This window comes from Pleurodeles waltl, chromosome 7 (assembly GCF_031143425.1).
Source record: "Pleurodeles waltl isolate 20211129_DDA chromosome 7, aPleWal1.hap1.20221129, whole genome shotgun sequence".
Classification (NCBI taxonomy): Eukaryota; Metazoa; Chordata; class Amphibia; order Caudata; family Salamandridae; genus Pleurodeles; species Pleurodeles waltl.
In genome coordinates, this window is record NC_090446.1 from 1,156,127,738 (window position 1) to 1,156,145,897 (window position 18,160).

At 44.2% G+C, this 18,160-nt stretch overlaps 1 protein-coding gene across 1 annotated transcript in view; it reads left to right on the forward strand.

Moving 5' to 3' along the window:
* MGAT5B (alpha-1,6-mannosylglycoprotein 6-beta-N-acetylglucosaminyltransferase B) overlaps window positions 1-18,160 on the forward strand; it is a 676,434-nt gene that overhangs the window by 401,117 nt on the left and 257,157 nt on the right. The window lies entirely within an intron of this gene.

Consider the following 18,160-nt stretch of genomic DNA (forward strand, 5'->3'; position numbering starts at 1 on the left):
GAAGTGCCACTGGCACACTGTTCTGCTTTCATACATATCTCCTATCGGAGCTTACAGAACCTCTCTGGAATGCACTTCTGGGTTCAAAGAAGACCTTTATTGTTGTTAATTCTTCCCCACCCACAAGTTCTTGAGAGACAAAATTAGTAGATTTCGAGCACACGTAGTCGCAGCAATGAATGCAAAATATATCACAGTACTTCTCAGTTGCAATGTACACAGCAAATATATATGATTATAGTATCAAAGCAAAGCATAAAAGTCAAATTCATCACCATATGGGCAATGCGGCAGGGCCTATATAATCAGCTTCATCTTTCTGGGGTCTGCAAGTTGATGACTCCGGTCAACTGCTAGAAAGAGATTATCTACCCAAACAGGAGACTGGCAACTGACGTCTAGCTCCAGCCTGAAGTCAAGCAGATTCGAATCCAACTCACTGTAGCCCAGAGTCATCCTTAAAAGCAAACTCAGTGTGAGACTTGAACGACCTTGGAGAATGGCCAGTTCTCTGAGTCATTCCGGTCTCAGACTGGATTGCGAGGTAAATCTACATGCTCTTATCAGCTAAGGTCTGGTGTGAAGAAAACAGCTTGGTTCATCTTGTGTAAAAACACAGCTTGGATTCTCAACTGCAATGTCTAACTCCACCTTTAAAGCTAATAGGCAGCTAACCTAAATATCAAATGTAATGTCTAATGTCATGTCAAAGCCAATAGGCAGCTAAGCTGCTAATGTCATGTCAAAGCCAATAGGCAGCTAACCTAAATATCAAATATAATGTCTACTATCATGTCAAAGCCAATAGGCAGCTAAACTGAATACAGAATGTAATGTCTAATGTCATGTCAAAGCCAATAGGCATCTGAGCTGAATACAAAATGTAATGGCTAACTCCATGTCAAACCCAATAGGCGGCTAAACTGAATACAGAAAGTAATGGCTAATGCCATGTCAAAGCCAATAGGCGGCTAAACTGAATAAAACATATAGGGCCTGATTACAACTTTGGAGGAGGTGTTAATCCGTCCCAAAAGTGACGGTAAAGTGACGGATATACCACCAGCCGTATTACGAGTCCATTATATCCTATAGAACTCGTAATACGGCTGGTGGTATATCCGTCACATTTGGGACGGATTAACACCTCCTCCAAAGTTGTAATCAGGCCCATAATGTGCTACTGGTGAACATTGAGCAACTAATATGCACAGTGGTGAAACACAAAGTCATTGGTCAAACACAATTAATAACATCACATTCCACCCTATGACCAATGAATTTTTGTTTCACATACCTCTTATTTCAAACAAAAACAAAAAACATCAACACAAAAAAAACGTTATCAGCAAATCAGATTTGAATGATCAAAGCAATCACTGTAAAGCAATGGAAGTGGATTAACATATTGATCTCATAACCTTTCACATCAGATACATCTACACAGAAAAGACTGAAACTTTTATACTCTGAATGAGATTATAGTGTCTCTAAAATAGCAATTTGATGTAGCATGAGTTCTACTCATGTAAAGGTGCATGGTCCACCTGAAAGGTTTGCTGGAAGGTAAGTGAAAGTGAGAGTTCCACACGAAAAAACACAGACAGTTAACTGTTAAGGTTGCTTAGTTCCAGTGGAAGAATGTAATCAAACAAGTTGAACTTGAACTGAAGGCGCCAGTTGCGTAAACTGGATACATGGTGTTTGTACTTTACTCAGTCAGGTTGGGGATTCGGTCCCTTCCCTGACCCCACACGCACACACCCGAAGGGGAGACCACACAGCACACTCAGGGACAGTGGCGAAACGTGGTAGGATCTGCAAAAGAAAAAAGTATGACTTTTCTTGCAAATAACATTTGTCATCTGAAATGTGCCCTTCCTCTTCCTTTCCCTGTTTTATAATCAGCAGGACATTTTTGGGGCCCTTTGTTATGATTTCTGCAGGTTCTGGAGGGTCAGCTGGGGCTTCAACCCACACCTCAGCACTGAGGTTTTTACCTGCTGCACCACAGCTTCCCTTTCTTTGCACTGTCAGAAGGGCTGGGGCAGACTCATTCTTTACCAAACCTCCATTCACTGCACTTTTGACAAGTTGGGCCGTTCTGTCTCCAATTTGTATGAATTAATCAGATTCTTTTCTAGTTATCAGCATAATTTTGATTTCTCCTTGGTAATCTGCAGCAATCACTCGCCCTAAAACCTGATCAATTTGCCATATCTGTCCTGGTAACTTTCCTCTCTCCAACTGCTCTGTGACTGCTTGTGGGACAGATTTCTCTTGTGCGTGCTGCACAGTTTTTATCAAATCTATGGGAATGTGCATCTCTCTCATCTCTGCCCACCTGTAAGTGGCTTTTTCTCCCAGCTGTTCACATTTCTGGTGCACCCACTTAGCCATCCCCACTAAGTCAGAATTCTGGGTGGACACTTCAGACTCTGAATTTTTCTCTTTAACATCTGCAAGGGAATTGAACCAGTTATGTACAAGCCATGTGGAAAACCAAACGGCTAAACATTAGCAATGAACCAAAAATCAGTGTAAAAATGACACATCTCAAGCAGCTCTTGCTTTAAAGTCTGACACACATTGTACAACGCTGTTCCTTCTCCTGTGCTAGAAAACAATTTTTCAGTCAATTAATCATTAGTCAAACAAACATGCTTTTTATCCTCAGGGGACACGAATTCAAATGGTGCACTCACTTTCACTGGTGACTCTTTTACCTGTGGTACCTGTTCATGTAGGGCTGCAGTGACTCTAGCCCTGTCTTGCATGTACCAGATCCAGTGTATGATCCTAGCTAGGGGCACTCTTTTCTTCCCCTGTCCCTGATTTACATGTAAATCAGTGTTTTCCTCTTGCACTGCGCTGAAACCTAAAGTCGGCATTATTTCATTTGCCAAATCACAAGCGCGCAGCTGCTTATGTTTTTTCCTAGTGACTTTATACCAAAGTGTTAGGATTTCACTCAGATGAGGGCTATACTGTTTCCAAAAATCAAACAAGCAAATGACACTCAGTGTCTCTTGCTTAGTGCAAACAGTAAGAAACTCTAAAATCTTTCGTTTTACTTGTGCCAGTAACTGCACATTTTGCGACGTTACCTCGTAAATCACATTCTCAGCTCTGTTCTCCGTGTTATCAGTTAAGGAATGCACTTCGACTGCCAAAGACTGAGGGATATTTTGTTTTATGCCCTGTACACACGGTACACACGGAGGCTCAGACTGGCTCACAGCCGTCTTAAACCCCTCATTACTGGAATGGGAAAATCCAGATTCTTCTAAAACAGCAGTTTTATAGCTATCAGCATTATCTTGCATTAATGTGTTCTGGCTAATTTGCTCACGTAAATTCTTATTTTCATGTTCTAACTGCCTACATCTCTCCTGCATTTTTCTGTAAGCAGATACAAGTATCTAAACCCTTCTGTCCAGAACAAAAGGAACATCATTGCTTTCAAAGGGCACATTTTCTAAATATGCTTTATCACAGCAAGAAAACATGTTTCTCACAGCACCATCAGGCAGTTTAACTACACATGCATTTTCAAACATGGTCTGCCGTGCTTCTGTAATTCTCTAAACAACAAAAAACAATTACGCTTTTAAATTGTGCACGTAGAAATCTCCAATTTTACCCTCAAGACTGCTGACTACCCCATTATGTTCTTTTTTCCTACATATCTCCTATCGGAGTTTACAGAACCTCTCTGGAATGCACTTCTGAGTTCAAAGAAGACCTTTATTGTTGTTAATTCTTCCCCACCCACAAGTTCTTGAGAGACGAAATTAGTAGATTACAAGCACACGTAGTCGCAGCAATGAAAGCAAAATATATCACAGTACTTCTCAGTTGCAATGTACACAGCAAATATATATGATTATAGTATCAAAGCAAAGCATAAAAGTCAAATTCATCACCATATGGGCAAGGCGGCAGGGCCTATATATTCAGCTTCATCTTTCTGGGGTCTGCAAGTTGATGACTCCGGTCAACTGCTAGAAAGAGATTATCTACCCAAACGGGAGACTGGCAACTGATGTCTAGCTCCAGCCTGAAGTCAAGCAGATTTGAATCCAACTCACTGTAGCCCAGAGTCATCCTTAAAAGCAAACTCAGTGTGAGACTTGAACGACCTTGGAGAATGGCCAGTTCTCTGAGCCATTCCGGTCCCAGACTGGATTTCGAGGTAAACACAAAATCTACGTGCTCTTATCAGCTAAGGTCTGGTGTGAAGAAAACAGCTTGGTTCATCTTGTGTAAAAACACAGCTTGGATTCTCAACTGCAATGTCTAACTCCACGTTAAAGCCAATAGGCAGCTAACCTAAACATCAAATGTAATGTCTAATGTCATGTCAAAGCCAATAAGCAGCTAAGATGCTAATGTCATGTCAAAGCCAATAGGCAGCTAACCTAAATATCAAATATAATAATGTCTAATGTCATGTCAAAGCCAATAGGCAACCGAGCTGAATAGAAAATGTAATGGCTAACTCCATGTCATAGCCAATAGGCGGCTAAACTGAATACAGAAAGTAATGGCTCATGCCATGTCAAAGCCAATAGGCGGCTAAACTGAATACAGAAAGTAATGGCTAATGCCATGTCAAAGCCAATAGGCGGCTAAACTGAATAAAACATACAATGTGCTACTGGTGAACATTGAGCAACTAATATGCACAGTGGTTAAAAACAAATTCATTGGTCAAACACAATTAATAGCATCTCACACGCTGAAGGCACTCCTAAGGCTAGCCTGTCTGTGTCCGTCCATGGCCAACAGGGTCCAGGGGCCAGGGACTCTGCACCTACTGTTAGAGATAATTTGCACCTACAATACCCCCGACAATGTCTGATAGACTTAGCCATTTGGCAGAGCTGCAGGGGCGGCGAGCTAGCCTTCCCTGATCAGACAGAGGGTTGGAGCTGCAGTACTTACTCCTGGGAGTTTGGGGTAACGGCTCACAGTAGGACCATCTGCGCCTCCCAGCAAGACCCTTTGCCTTAAGGGGTAGAGGGATGTTGACGTGAGCCATTTAAAATGCGGCCTCATCAATGCACGCTCATTAATTAAGCATAGTGCGGAAATTGGAGATTTGATATACTCCTTGAACCTAGAATGCTTGTTCATTACGGAAACTTGGGCTAGGGAAGATTCCAGCCCGGATTTCATGGCAGCCTCCCCACCAGGCTACGTGTTCTCTAGACTTGATATAACTTGTGGGAGAGGAGGTGGGCTGGCAGTAATATTCAAGACTAAATTTCACTGTCTATTAAAATCTATAAATGCTAGTCCAGATATCTGCGAAGGCGCCATTTTTTAAGGTTCACCAGAAAAATACAGTGTTCTTTGAGGGCTTTTTGATTTATGGCCCTCCGGGCCCCAAAAAATCCCTTTCTCCAACATTGGCCGGCCATCATTGAGCCTATTGTAGCTGCCTCGAAGTGCACAGTATTGGTAGACTTTAACATTCACCTCGTGGAGAATCAGGACTCAGCGACACACGAGTTCCTTGATTTCATGATGAATCTCGATTGGCACCTTAAGGATACGTCAGCCACCCACCAAGCTGGGTACTCACTGGATGGTATAGTTGTTCGAAACAATAGTTGTACTTTTTGGAGAACGTGGCTTTAGATTGGACGGATCATCATCTTTTTCCCTTTATAGTGGCAGGTAGGAAGGCTCCCGCCCTGTCAGGGAGACCAGATCGTCGGGGCCTGCACATGTTCCCAACATGTACAACACTAGACAGCTCCAAAACTCCAATAGATATACCACAGAGCCTGAGAGAGTCCAAGTGGGGGACAATGGGATTAGGTAGGGAACAGCTGGGAAGGAGACCTGTAGGATGCAAGAGGTTAAAAAACACAGGCGGTCATTCTGACCGCCGGGATCCGGATGGCGGTAGGGGGGGTCGCGGGGCCCCTGGGGGCCCCTGCAGTGCCCATGCCACTGGCATGGGCATTGCAGGGGCCCCCGTAAGAGGGCCCCTAAATGTATTTCACTGTCTGCTGCGCAGACAGTGAAATACGCGACGGGTGCAACTGCACCCGTCGCACAGCTTCCACTCCGCCGGCTCGATTCCGAGCCGGCTTCATCGTGGAAGCCTCTTTCCCGCTGGGCTGGCGGGCGGCCTGAAGGCGACCGCCCGCCAGCCCAGCGGGAAAGTCAGAATTACCGCTGCGGTCTTTCGACCGCGGAACGGTAACCTGACGGCGGGACTTTGGCGGGCGGCCTCCGCCGCCCGCCAAGGTCAGAATGAGGGCCACAATGTCAAGATATAATCACATTGACTTTCAATAGACTACGGTTCTAAGAATTTTTATACTGTAATCATGGATAACTTAGGATATGACTATGACTAGGCCTCAACAAATCTAGGTACCTGGAAAAATCAAGAATGGGTTAATACAAAGTTTCCTTTGAGCTTTTTAGGAAATACCATATAATGTCTAGAATACAAGAACCTTCTTCAAAATGGTTTCAGAATAAACATTGCATTTTTACAAGAGGACAAAGGCTATCTGAACATTCCATGAAAAAACAACAGGAAATGTACTAGGAGCTTAATTAGCACAAAGAATGTCGCATTTTGAATTAAGCGTTTCGAGAAAACCAAAAGCTCAGGATAAATGTGTGCACCTCAACAAACACTGCACACCAAAGTATTCAAAGCTATGAAAAGATCGCGCGCACAGCTGATCTGAAAATCAAGAGTTTACTGCCAGAAAAGAATCATGCACCTTGATGCCGATTCGAAATTTCACAATGCTAATGTCATGAAATGATCTCGCACACTGCCGATCTGAATGTCAGGAGTTTTCATCTCAGGAAAGGAATTGCGCACCTTGCCGATTTGAAATACACAATGCAAATATCATGAAATGATCGCGCACACTGTTGCCAATCTGAATGTCAAAGTTAAATGCCAGGAAATGAATCGCGCACCTTGCCGATTCGAAATACACAATGCAAATATCATGATATGATCGCGCACACTGTTGCCGATTTGAATGTCAAACTTAAATGCCTGGAAATGAATTGCGCACCTTGCCGATTCGAAATACACAATGCAAATATCAAGAAATGATCGCGCACACTGTTGCCGATCTGAATGTCAAAGTTAAATGCCAGGAAATAAATTGCGCACCTTGCCGATTCGAAATACACAATGCAAATATCATGAAATGATCGCGCACACTGTTGCCAATCTGAATGTCAAATTTAAATGCCAGGAAATGAATCGCGCACCTTTCCGATTCAAACAAGATTATGTAAATGTCATGAAAACACAATCACGCACACAAGGAGTTTCACAACTAGGCCCAAAAACTAGAATGTCTTTGAAAACGGGGGTATGGGGCCCAGCCCGACCTCCACCTTACCGCCCTGCTAAAGGATCGTCAATATATTGTGGGCAGGCCTGGAAATATCACTGTAGGCATCCGGGACCAGGAGCTCAGGAAGTTGCTGCTGCTTTGCACTGGGACCTCTGAATAGTGAGCAAGTGGAGCTGGGCTGACTCCCTTATATAGAGTCAAGCCCAGCCCACAGACCACACCCAGTCATGGGGCAGGGAAAGCTTCTAGAAGGTCCTAGAAAGGGACCACACCCTGACACACTCAGAAAGCCTGCAGCAATACCTTGCAAATGAACAGTTATTACAAACATCATTAATAGTGGTTTTCAAGGTTAAAATCTGCCATGCAAAAGGTTAACAAACTGCATATAAACATAATGCATGAATTATGCCTTTGCATAAAGACTGGGTTTTTGCATTTTATTCGCCCGTAGAGCGCACACTGTCCTGATGTTGACACGCCCACATTTTTCCGCCCCCCAAGTTAACTAGACAATGGAGCAAAGTTGAGGAGCAGAATCTTATCCCTGCCTTGAAGGCAGGCTGGGAGCAGGCCAGGGAACGGTTTAGCTCTGCAGCAGAAAGATATGACCATGGGGTAAGGGCTGCCATCGATCTCCTCACCTCTTTGAAAAAATCTAGACTCATGAACAAAGTATCTTTTCCTTGGTATACCAAGGAACTTAAAGATCTACAAAGAGTATATAGACGGCAAGAACGTAGATGGAAACTGAAACAGAATTCAGTGGAAAAAGATAAGCTCAGGTCTTTGCGTAGGGACTACAAACTGGCGATTAATAAAGCCAAAGCAGACTATTAATACGCGAAAAATTAAGGAAGAAGACAATGCCCCCAGGGAACTCCACAGAGTGGTCTGCTCTCTGACTTCTCCGACTGCCCCCTGGAATTGGAAAACTCTCAAGCCTTCTGTAATAAGGTGATTGACTTCTTTAAAAACAAAGTCCTCCAAATCCATGCTAACTTTGCTCAGCATCCCAGGGATCTGGGCCTCTATGTGCTGAGAAGTGATTTGGCAATTTATAACGGTCCTACTCTTACCAAGTTCCAACCTTTGCTGTTGTATAGGATTAAAGAATTGCTGGCGAGGGATAAGTCTGGATCCCCCAATGATCCTTGCCTCCACAACATACTGAATTTCACTCCTGATTTGGTGTCCGCAGCACTAGAACCAGTTTATCAGGAGGTATTGAATTCCAGTGTTCTTCCTCCCTCTTGGAAAGAGGCAATTGTTATTCCACTTAAAAAGAAACCAGGAGGTGACCCAAATGATCTTAAGAATCTTCACCCTATAGCCCTGCTGCCTACCCAAGCAAAAATTCTTGAAAAGCACTCCAGCTGGCCCGCGTCTTACAGGATACAGGATGCTTACACCTCTCACAGCATGGGTTCCTTAAAGCACACAGCACGGAATCCGCCCTCATCACCACCTTGGATTCTATCTACAGACTGGTTGATCAAGGGGATGGAGCTATTCTAGTATTACTAGATCTGTCTGCTGCGTTCAATACCATCTCCCCGCAATTGCTGGTACAGCACCTCTACCAAGCGGGAGTTAGAGATAAAGCCTTGGATATCCTGAAGTCATTTCTCTGTGGGAGATCCACCATTGTGAGCTGTGGAGACTTCAGAGCCGCCCCGTTTCAACCTCCCTGCAGAGTTCCCCAGGGCTCCTCCCTTAGCCCCACCCTGTTTAACCTATATGTGGCCCTGCTGGCCAGACTGATCCGTTCCTTTGGCTTTCAGGTTGCCTCCTATGTCTGATGACACCCAGCTTATTATCCCGGTCAATAAGAACTGGGAGGAGGTAGCTGACAGGTTTCACAAGTGCATGAGCGAGATCAATAAATGGCTGGGTCATAATTGGCTCGAAATGAATGGAGACGAAACAGAAATCATATTCTTTGGTTCCAACAACGATTTATGGAGTTCCCGCTGGTGGCCACAATCTTGCGGCGACCTACCAGCCCCTATCGTATCGACAAGAAAACTAAGAATCAAATTTGACAATGCTTTATCTTTTGATCATCAGGTAAATCTTAACATTAATACTTGTTATTGGACTTCAAAAACCCTTAAGAAAATTTCCCCTATCTACAGAAGGATTTCAGAATTTCGGTGATCCTGGCTCTAGTTATCCCCAAACTGGACTATTGCAATGCTTTGATGTTGAACATCAACAAAAGGTCTCTTCATGAACTGCAATTGATTCAGAACACCGCTGCCTGCCTGGTACTATACCTTACGCGCTTGGCTTCAGTCAGTGGCAGCTTGAGGCAGTTGCACTGGTTACCGGTCGAGAAGCGCATTACGTTTAAGGCCCTCTGCCTTGCTCACAAGGCACTTCACTCTGAAGGCTCCAAATACCTCTGTTCTTCACTACAATGGCATGTGCCTTGCCGACTGCTTAGGTCATCTGGTTGCCATTTGGTCTCTGTCCCCCTCAGCCAGAAGGGGAAGTGGGGAGACAAAGCCTTTTCAGTGGCAGCAGACAAATTTTGGAACACTCTCTCGCCCTCTATTAGGAAAGAGGACACTTTTATGTCTTTTCGGAAGCAGTTGAAGACTTGGCTCTTTCCTAACTAACCTTTTTATTTTCTAGTCAGTTTTTTGTTACTCTGGTCTTCACCTCACTCATTTTTACTTCTCTCCGTTTAGTGCTTTGATGACACGGCCGGAATACGCTTTACAAATGCAATTACAATTACAATTACCAGGACTGCATTAGTTCTGAGGATACCCATCAAACGTTGTCAACCTTTTCAGGGTCCAGCGTACCCATCCATGCTACTGTACCCATTTGTTTCCCATACATTTATGGATTCATTGAGTGTATGCCATTGAAATGTATGAGATCAAGAATACTTAGTACAGAAATGGGCATCAAAAAGATAAATCGCTAATCAGTTTGGCTGCATTCCAAATATGACAGGGTAAATACAACTCCACTTGACCTATACTACATAAATGTTATCCAGTGCCTTCAAGCATTGGTGTCAATGTTTTATACTCTAGGGCCGCATTTTAGGATGGATTGCACTCTATGATGGTTAATTTCATTCTCTTATCTTTATGAACAGCACACAAGGAAAATCCTTTTCCGGGAACCCACGAATCCCACTTTACATGAAGATTTGTGGCAGTGATGGACCGTGGGAGGGAAAAGGGGTGGTGCAGCGCGTGGCAGGGGGAGGGGATGACAAAAAAATATATTATATTTTTTTTTAAAACATAACTTTCTCCCCGCGGTGCTCCAATACGCTCCTTGGTCCTCCACTGCAGAGACTGGATCCAAGCCTGCCCTGCGTCCAATCCTAATGCTGCTTTCATGCTGTTAGCTGCATTAGGATTGGATGGAGCACCCAGTCAGGGCATTCCAAGACAGAGTGAGAGTCTATGCCTGCTGTCTCCAACCCAGCAACGCAGTGCAGGGTTGGGAAGATCCTAGTGAGCATGTGTGTTTGGCCAGCCCCAGATGGCCAGCCAAACTTATATGAACACTGAATGGGAGTGCTGTGCACTCTCCCTCTGTCCCTGTCATTGCTGTGTCCCCACCCCTTTTACAAGAAAACAATAATAAACGTACGTACGTTTATTATTGTTTATTATTGTTTTCTTGTAAATGTTTTGCAGCTGCTGCTGCTGGGGAGGGGGCAATACTCCTCCAACATAGCGGAGGAGTCGCCCCTTGTTTGTGCTGGCAAGAGCTCAGACTTGTGATTATGTGCATGAGTGGGCACAGAATGATGTGCATCTGAGAGGCACTGGGCGATGTGCACCTCAGGTGGACAAGGTGCTATGTCCCTACAGGGCAAAGGTGATGTGCAGCAAGGGAGTAATTGATGATGTGCACCAAGGCAGCACAGGATAACATTCACCAGGAACACTCAGATGATGGAACTCTGGCCTCCACTGGGTGTTGTGCGTCTGGGAGCACTAAATGGTGAACCACATGGATCCACAGGGTGATGAGCTGCAGGGAAGCACCAGAGTAAATGATGTGCATGAAGAACTCACTTGGCGTTTTGCATCAGGTGAGCACTGCGGGATGTGCAGCATATGAGGAGATTGGTATGTGCATTTCATGGGCATGGAGTGATGTTTACTTGTAGCACAGTGTAATGTGCACTAGGGGAGCAATCTTCATTAACCTCTAAAGAGCAATGGCAGTTCACCTCAGGAGAACACTGAGTGATGTGTCTCAGGAAAGCAATGGGTGATGTGCATTAAATGGCCATTGGGTATTGTGTGTAAGGTGAGCACTGACTGCTGTGCATCTGGAAGACTACTATATGCAGTTCAAGAGGACAGGGCTGTTAGTGTTATGTGGGCATCAGGTGATGTTCTGCAAGGGGAACAGGATGATGGACAATAGAGAACATGGCGATTTACAATCCTGGGGAACACATCAATGTGGTTCATGTCATGTATAACAACTTAAACCATCCCTGGGATTTTTGTCGGGCAGCTTTTTGCATGCTGTGCTATTTTTGGCTTTTAAAATTATGTAATTATAAAATCAAACTAGAAACCACAAAATGCAAACTTCTGTTGGCCTAAAGTCCAGACCTAGCTTCAAATGTCTCATATGACATGTGTGACTTGCCAGGTATGAACATGAACAAATATATGAAAAAAATCAGTTGATGATATTGAAAATTTGACACATTTTTATTTTACTGCTTTTTAGTGTTGTCTATATTTTTAGGGAACCACATTCTGAACAAAAGATTTACATCCCATGTAATGATTTGTTTTTTTTATTTTACAAAGCTTTTCAGTTCATACATAATATTTATGATTAGAGACTTTCTGTTGGGACTTAAAAGTCCTCTGCATGCTAAAAGACGTGTATCCCCTACACCTGAGTGCCCACATGTACTGGATCCTTGATGCTGATTTTTGTTGTCATATGAAAACATGGATCATACGTATGTGCCATTACATAGAACTTTCATACGGATTGTGAACTTGTTGGACCAGAAGGGACACCCTAAGTGCTACCCTCATAGTAGTGGAAGGCTACCACCTTCACTAAGAATTAAGCAGCACAAGCACGGTGGTGGCAGCATACCCTGTAGTGACCAGGAGTGAACAGGTCCTTTTTACCATGTGTTACTGGAGTGAGGACAACAGCCCACTCACCATTTTAAGGTTCTGCTGCTGTGTGCTTAATATGGAGCGATGCACAGGAGTAGTGACTCTATGCTGGATTTATGGGTACCTGGGAAGGGTACAATACAAGGGTAAAGCAGTATCGTGCAGTGGTTGAAGGGTTAGTGCATGCACTAAGTCTGTGCATGCCTGCAAGGAATATATTAAAGGAGAGATGTTGTGCTGTACAGTGCAAGTGCAATGAAAGCATGTGCTGGGTGAATGTGTGCGATAAGTACACTACCCGAAGAGTGAAGCGTTGTGCAGAGCGCACATGCTGCACATGTGCTGGCAGTGTGTATGTTTGCCATTAGCATAACCTGGTACAATACTGAAAGGCTACAATACTGAACAGTGCACGCAGACTAAAAATGTGCTGAATATATGTATGTCTGTAGTGGCACAATCCATGAAGGTAGCTGTGCTAGACAGTATGGGTGCTGTAAGTGCACACTGAGTGTATGTGTGTCTGCAATGCAATGGAGGACCCTGTGTTCAGCTTTTGGAAACCCAGGCTTGCATGGAGAAGACAGGAGGAGTAGAATGCCCCCATATTTGCAGATTGCTGAATTCTTGTGAACTGGGTGGGACACACACTTGTGGAGTAGAGCAAGAGATTTCTCCTTTACATTTCAAAAGGGTGCTCTTTGATTCAGTAATAGATTACAAAGAAGGGGCCTGGACAAATCTCAGGGAGAAGACGGGGCTGTTAAGGGAATCATAAAAAAGTATGACTGGGAGCCCAGGATTAACATTTTAGTACACATATCACTGTGGCTGACATGCAGTTATGAACTCATGAACAGTGTTGTGGGACAATAAGCTTCAGAGTCTTTCCTGCTGACCCACAGCCTTTTTGAAGAGGTTAAGAAGTTAAGGTAAAATATGCACTTTAACAGAGGCAGAACCCCAGTATAAAAGTTTAAAGACTCTGTCCACAAATAACATTTGGTGTCTGGAAAAGGGCACTAAGAAGAGGAGGTTGAGAACCCAAATTTTCATCTGTCAAGCAACAAGATGGGCTGTGTGAGAAGGGGAAGCTCTGCAAGATGTCTGCCGCTGACCGGGACTGAGGCCAAGGCCTGGCAGTCTGCATGCTGGGTGAGGAGACATCACCCAGGGAAACCAAGACCACCTGCCCTGGAGTCTGGAGCACCAGTGCCTGCCAGCTTGCCACGATTAGTGTGCCTGGTGGGGAAGAGGAGAGCATTTAAGGGAGCGAGGTCCATTAGGGAGCTCTACTGAGAGGACTTCATGAACGAGTTGTGAGGGAATGACTGTGCACCGATCGTGTTGTTGGTTGTGGGCAGTGTAGGCCTGGTGACCCCCATATGTCAGGAGAGGACCATGGTGGACTCTGTCATATACTAAGCACCGTGTGGGACTTGCCAAGCCCGTACCACTGCTTTGCAATGGCCTTGTAAGCCAAAGGGAGCCACCATTGACGTTACTACTGCAAGAGCACTGTGATTTGTTACCACTATGATGGAGGTGGTTGCAATGGAGTAGTCAGCACTTGATTTACAAAGCTCCTCAGCAACCCCATATGCCAGGAGGGGATGCCAGTACTGATATTGCCAAGAAGTATGGGTCATCACCTGAGGAATGGCTGAGGCTCCCTTAGATGGATTGAGCCTGCACAGCGAGAGAACTGCCCCTGACTGACCCCTGAGGACTGTAAAGGACAATGCATTAGACATTGCACCCTCACTGATCTCCAATCGGGAGCTGAAGGACAGAATTTCCCCTCACCAGTGAGGGGAAGATCGACTTACCATGTCATCTCTGATCACTGGGAAGCCAGGTCAAGAGACCCCACGCCTGCTGAATGTTGTTGCTTGTATTGCAAGCAGCCCGAGTTCTCCAAGCAAGATCAGAACTCTTGAGTGCCCCCGGTCAGTGCACTCGCTACAACACTGAATGCTTCCATCCTGCAGTAGCTTCTAAGACTTGAACTAGTCGTATGGGGCCGGGGGCCTCGCCGCTGATGGTTCTGCAGCATCATAGACTCTTTTAACTGTACTGTGTCCAATGTGAGTTATGAGCAATTTTCACTAAACTATATCCACACTCCATTCCCCCCACCTCACCACTGAGGGAGCTGGCGTATTTGGCCCAGTTTATCAGGATCCATCTGAGGGCGGGGCCCAGGACTATCAGGAATAAAAGGCCTCAACCGCCACGAATAAGCCCAATAACCCCTGCATGGCCAGTGTCCCTCTGAAAGGGGTTCCGGCATTTACTAATATAATTAGCATCAGTTGATACCATATCTGAATCCACTAATTTCTTTGAAGATGACATTTATTGATAATGTTCCTTCAATTAAAATATCAGATACACAGCGAAAAGCGAACTTCCATCCCTGAAACTTAACTCGTGTCTGCTTGTCTTGCTCCACCAACTGCAGAGCTAGCTGTTCTACACAGAAATGTAGTCCTTTTCCTTTAATTTAAAAAAGATGAGGTATGTGAATTTTGTAAATGACATCATAAAGCAAAATCTAATACCCAGCACAGAGGGCATTTCTTTTACGTCTACTGTTGTTTAAGGAACAAAGGTATGTTCTGTCCCACCAGAAAGACTCGTCGTTTGTAAAACTGTGTGCCAATCAACCGCTATTGAATACAAATTGATTATGGTTCCTTTTCACGCAGCTGTCCATTCCTTTCTTTTAAATGCTTGCATGTCTTTAGTGTTTGTTGGCTGGTAGAAACTGGTCAGCACATGGACCATGGTCTTTGCATCAGCGTTTGTCCTGTCAAAGGACCATGTGTGAAACAAGATTATTTAACAAGGTCACAAAAATAGTTGAAATATGGTTTGGCCAAGACTCCAAAAATCCTTAAGATGACAAGGCGTAGCCCGGTAGAGTGAGAGCTAGAGGTAGGCAGAGAGGAAGAGAGGTTTAGATAGAAAAATAGAATCGACAGAGGTCAGATAGAGAGGAGGGGTCTCTTTCCTAAGGGTCTCTTGGAAGGTGTAAGCCCTGAGCAATCGCCTACTTTGTCCATGCCTTAAAACGTAGTTGGCCCCTGCAACTACAATATGAGCCATAGTGTACACTAAAGGCTACCAAAGACAGCAGAAAAATAACAGGACTGCAGTTTCCGATGACCTCTGCAGTCTGTTAGCCTGCAGCCCAGCCCACCTGGTACACAAACATGATAGGAGTACTCTTTTTTTCTTTAGCCGGTACCATGAATGAGGCAAGTGAGCACAACCGTAATCTGAAATTATAGTGCCTAATGTGTCTAAATTCTCGAAAGAATATTATTAAACCAAACAACTGGATACGTTTTCCCGGCACATTAGAATTACCTTCCAAGTGTTACCTTAACCTGAGTTAGTGCCAGCGGCGACTGCATCTTACAGATGTGGAACATGATGTTGCTACAGCAACTACCTCCACACTAAAATGGCACAGCCAGATATAACCTTCAAATTCTAAAAAGGTGGTATCAAAACTTGTCAGTGCAGCTTTTTCTCACAGTAAACGTGCTAAGGATAAGGTGATATTCCAGCTGGGTATGTTTGTGATATTTTTCTAAAATACATTGCATGTTGGGTTTTTTAAAACGTTTAATTGCCTACCAAGGCAGTCCTTCTTAAATGTCTAGTTTTTAACGCAGCTTAATCAGACCTATTGTTGGTTTTAGGATTTTCCTAGATGTTAAATGTTTCCATCCCACAGTTAGTATTCTGAAGCAGATAGTACTTCTCTCTTGGGCATGGGTGATCAGCATGGTAAAAATTGCAGGTAAGATAGCAGTATGGAATACTGAGGAGGAAATATAGAGGTCACAGAATATCATGACCACAATATCGAGGACCAAACTGTCCAGACGGTAAATGCACAGAATGTGGCATAGAGTTACCATCCTTAACTTCACATTTACTTACCATGAAAAAAGTAAGTAGATGTGACCTATGTGAAATTAGGTACAGAAAATAAATACATACTCACCTATCGATATTAAGGTCCTTGATATTGTAGTCACAATTTTGTGTGACCTCGTTCTGCAGCACATAAAGAAAGAGCAAATCTCCATTGAACATTATTTTTGTGCAGGAAAGTGTCCCTTCCTGCATTAAAACAATCTCCCCCACAGCACAGCCATCCTTGCACCATGGCGCAAGGGTGGCTGCATTGGAACTAGGCAGCTCATTTAGCTCCCGCACAGGGGGAAACACAAGGATGTGACGTATTTTTGGAAATACAGCACATCCCTGCGTTTCAGAACTGACGCAGCGCAGCACTGCCAATTTTGGCGCCACACTGTGCCAGTTCTTTGTAAACATGCCCCATAGTCTCTGCACGTATTCCAGCTTTCTTCATCCAGTTGAGACGTTGAGCAGAGCAGCCCGAGAGCAGTGAGCTACTAAATTGTACTTGCTCTGTATAGATCTGCTTATTTTGACGGCTCCCGTGTCATTTTGGAGGGGTCCTTGGATTGACAGTGGTCATATCGGCAAGAGCCAGACCATGCTGGCCGAAAGGCAGTTTCCATGACCACGTTTGATGCCTGTGAACAGGCAAGCGGTCTTGCGTGAGGTTACCGCTTCTCGCCAAGTGCGTGCAGTGAGCCGATGAAACATGGCACTCTTGGGTGAGAGTTGGCGATTAGCGTGTCATTTTGTGTTATATGTATATTGTATTCCCTCCTCCACCCCACAAAAAACACAGAACTCTCTCTACATGTTTCCACTCCTCAGAAGAGGGCAGTTTTAAGTTAGGCTCCAGGTTTTATGGCATATGTGCTTTTTTTGTCATTTCCGTCTTCGTTTTAGCATAGTCCTGCTTTATTCAAGATATTGATATTTGTCCCTTTTCATGTTTTGGTCAGTGAAAAAGGGAAGTTGCAGCTAGTACATTTCTACATTTATGCAACTGATAAAGGTATGACTGAATGAATTATATTTATAAAGTTGTTTGTGGCCCAGAAAGTTATCCTGACACACAATAAAAGGCTCGAGGAGAGCTGAAAGCTGAGAGGCGTTGTCAAGTAGAGAGAAACTATCATTTTTGCGATGTGAAAAGAAGCGTTTTCAAGGAATCATGCGTTCTGGTGCTGAGTCTGAGAGCAAGTGGGACAGAGTCCCAGTGCTTTGCTCCAAGGAAGGCAAATTAAATGCTCTCTCATCGTTTGATCTATGTAGGGCTTTAGTGCACTAAGCAACCATATACAAAAAACAATGTCCCCACCTGAGACCATTAGCATTGTATTAATGGCACATGCGAATATCTGCACCTATTAACCTTCAGTACGCACAGGTATTGGCCTGGCGGTCATGACTGTCTTAAGCCCGAAAAGCCAGTCAAGGGTTGTGGAAAAATATTTAAGGGCAAGGAAACAGATGTTTTCCTTTTGTATTTATGTGCAAAATCAGTAAAAATGGAAGGGGCAATAAAAACACCTGTGGAGGCATCATCTCCCCAGGATCGCGCGCACTGGAAATGAAACTGAATGCCACTAAATCTCCTGCTGATTTCATACACAATTTTGCTGCTAACTGGTCATTGTATGTTTTAGAAGAACATTGTTCACATTAGTTGAATCACATGGGCTGCAATCCGCAACAGAGGGGTAGCTGCTATTAACCTTAAATAACTTC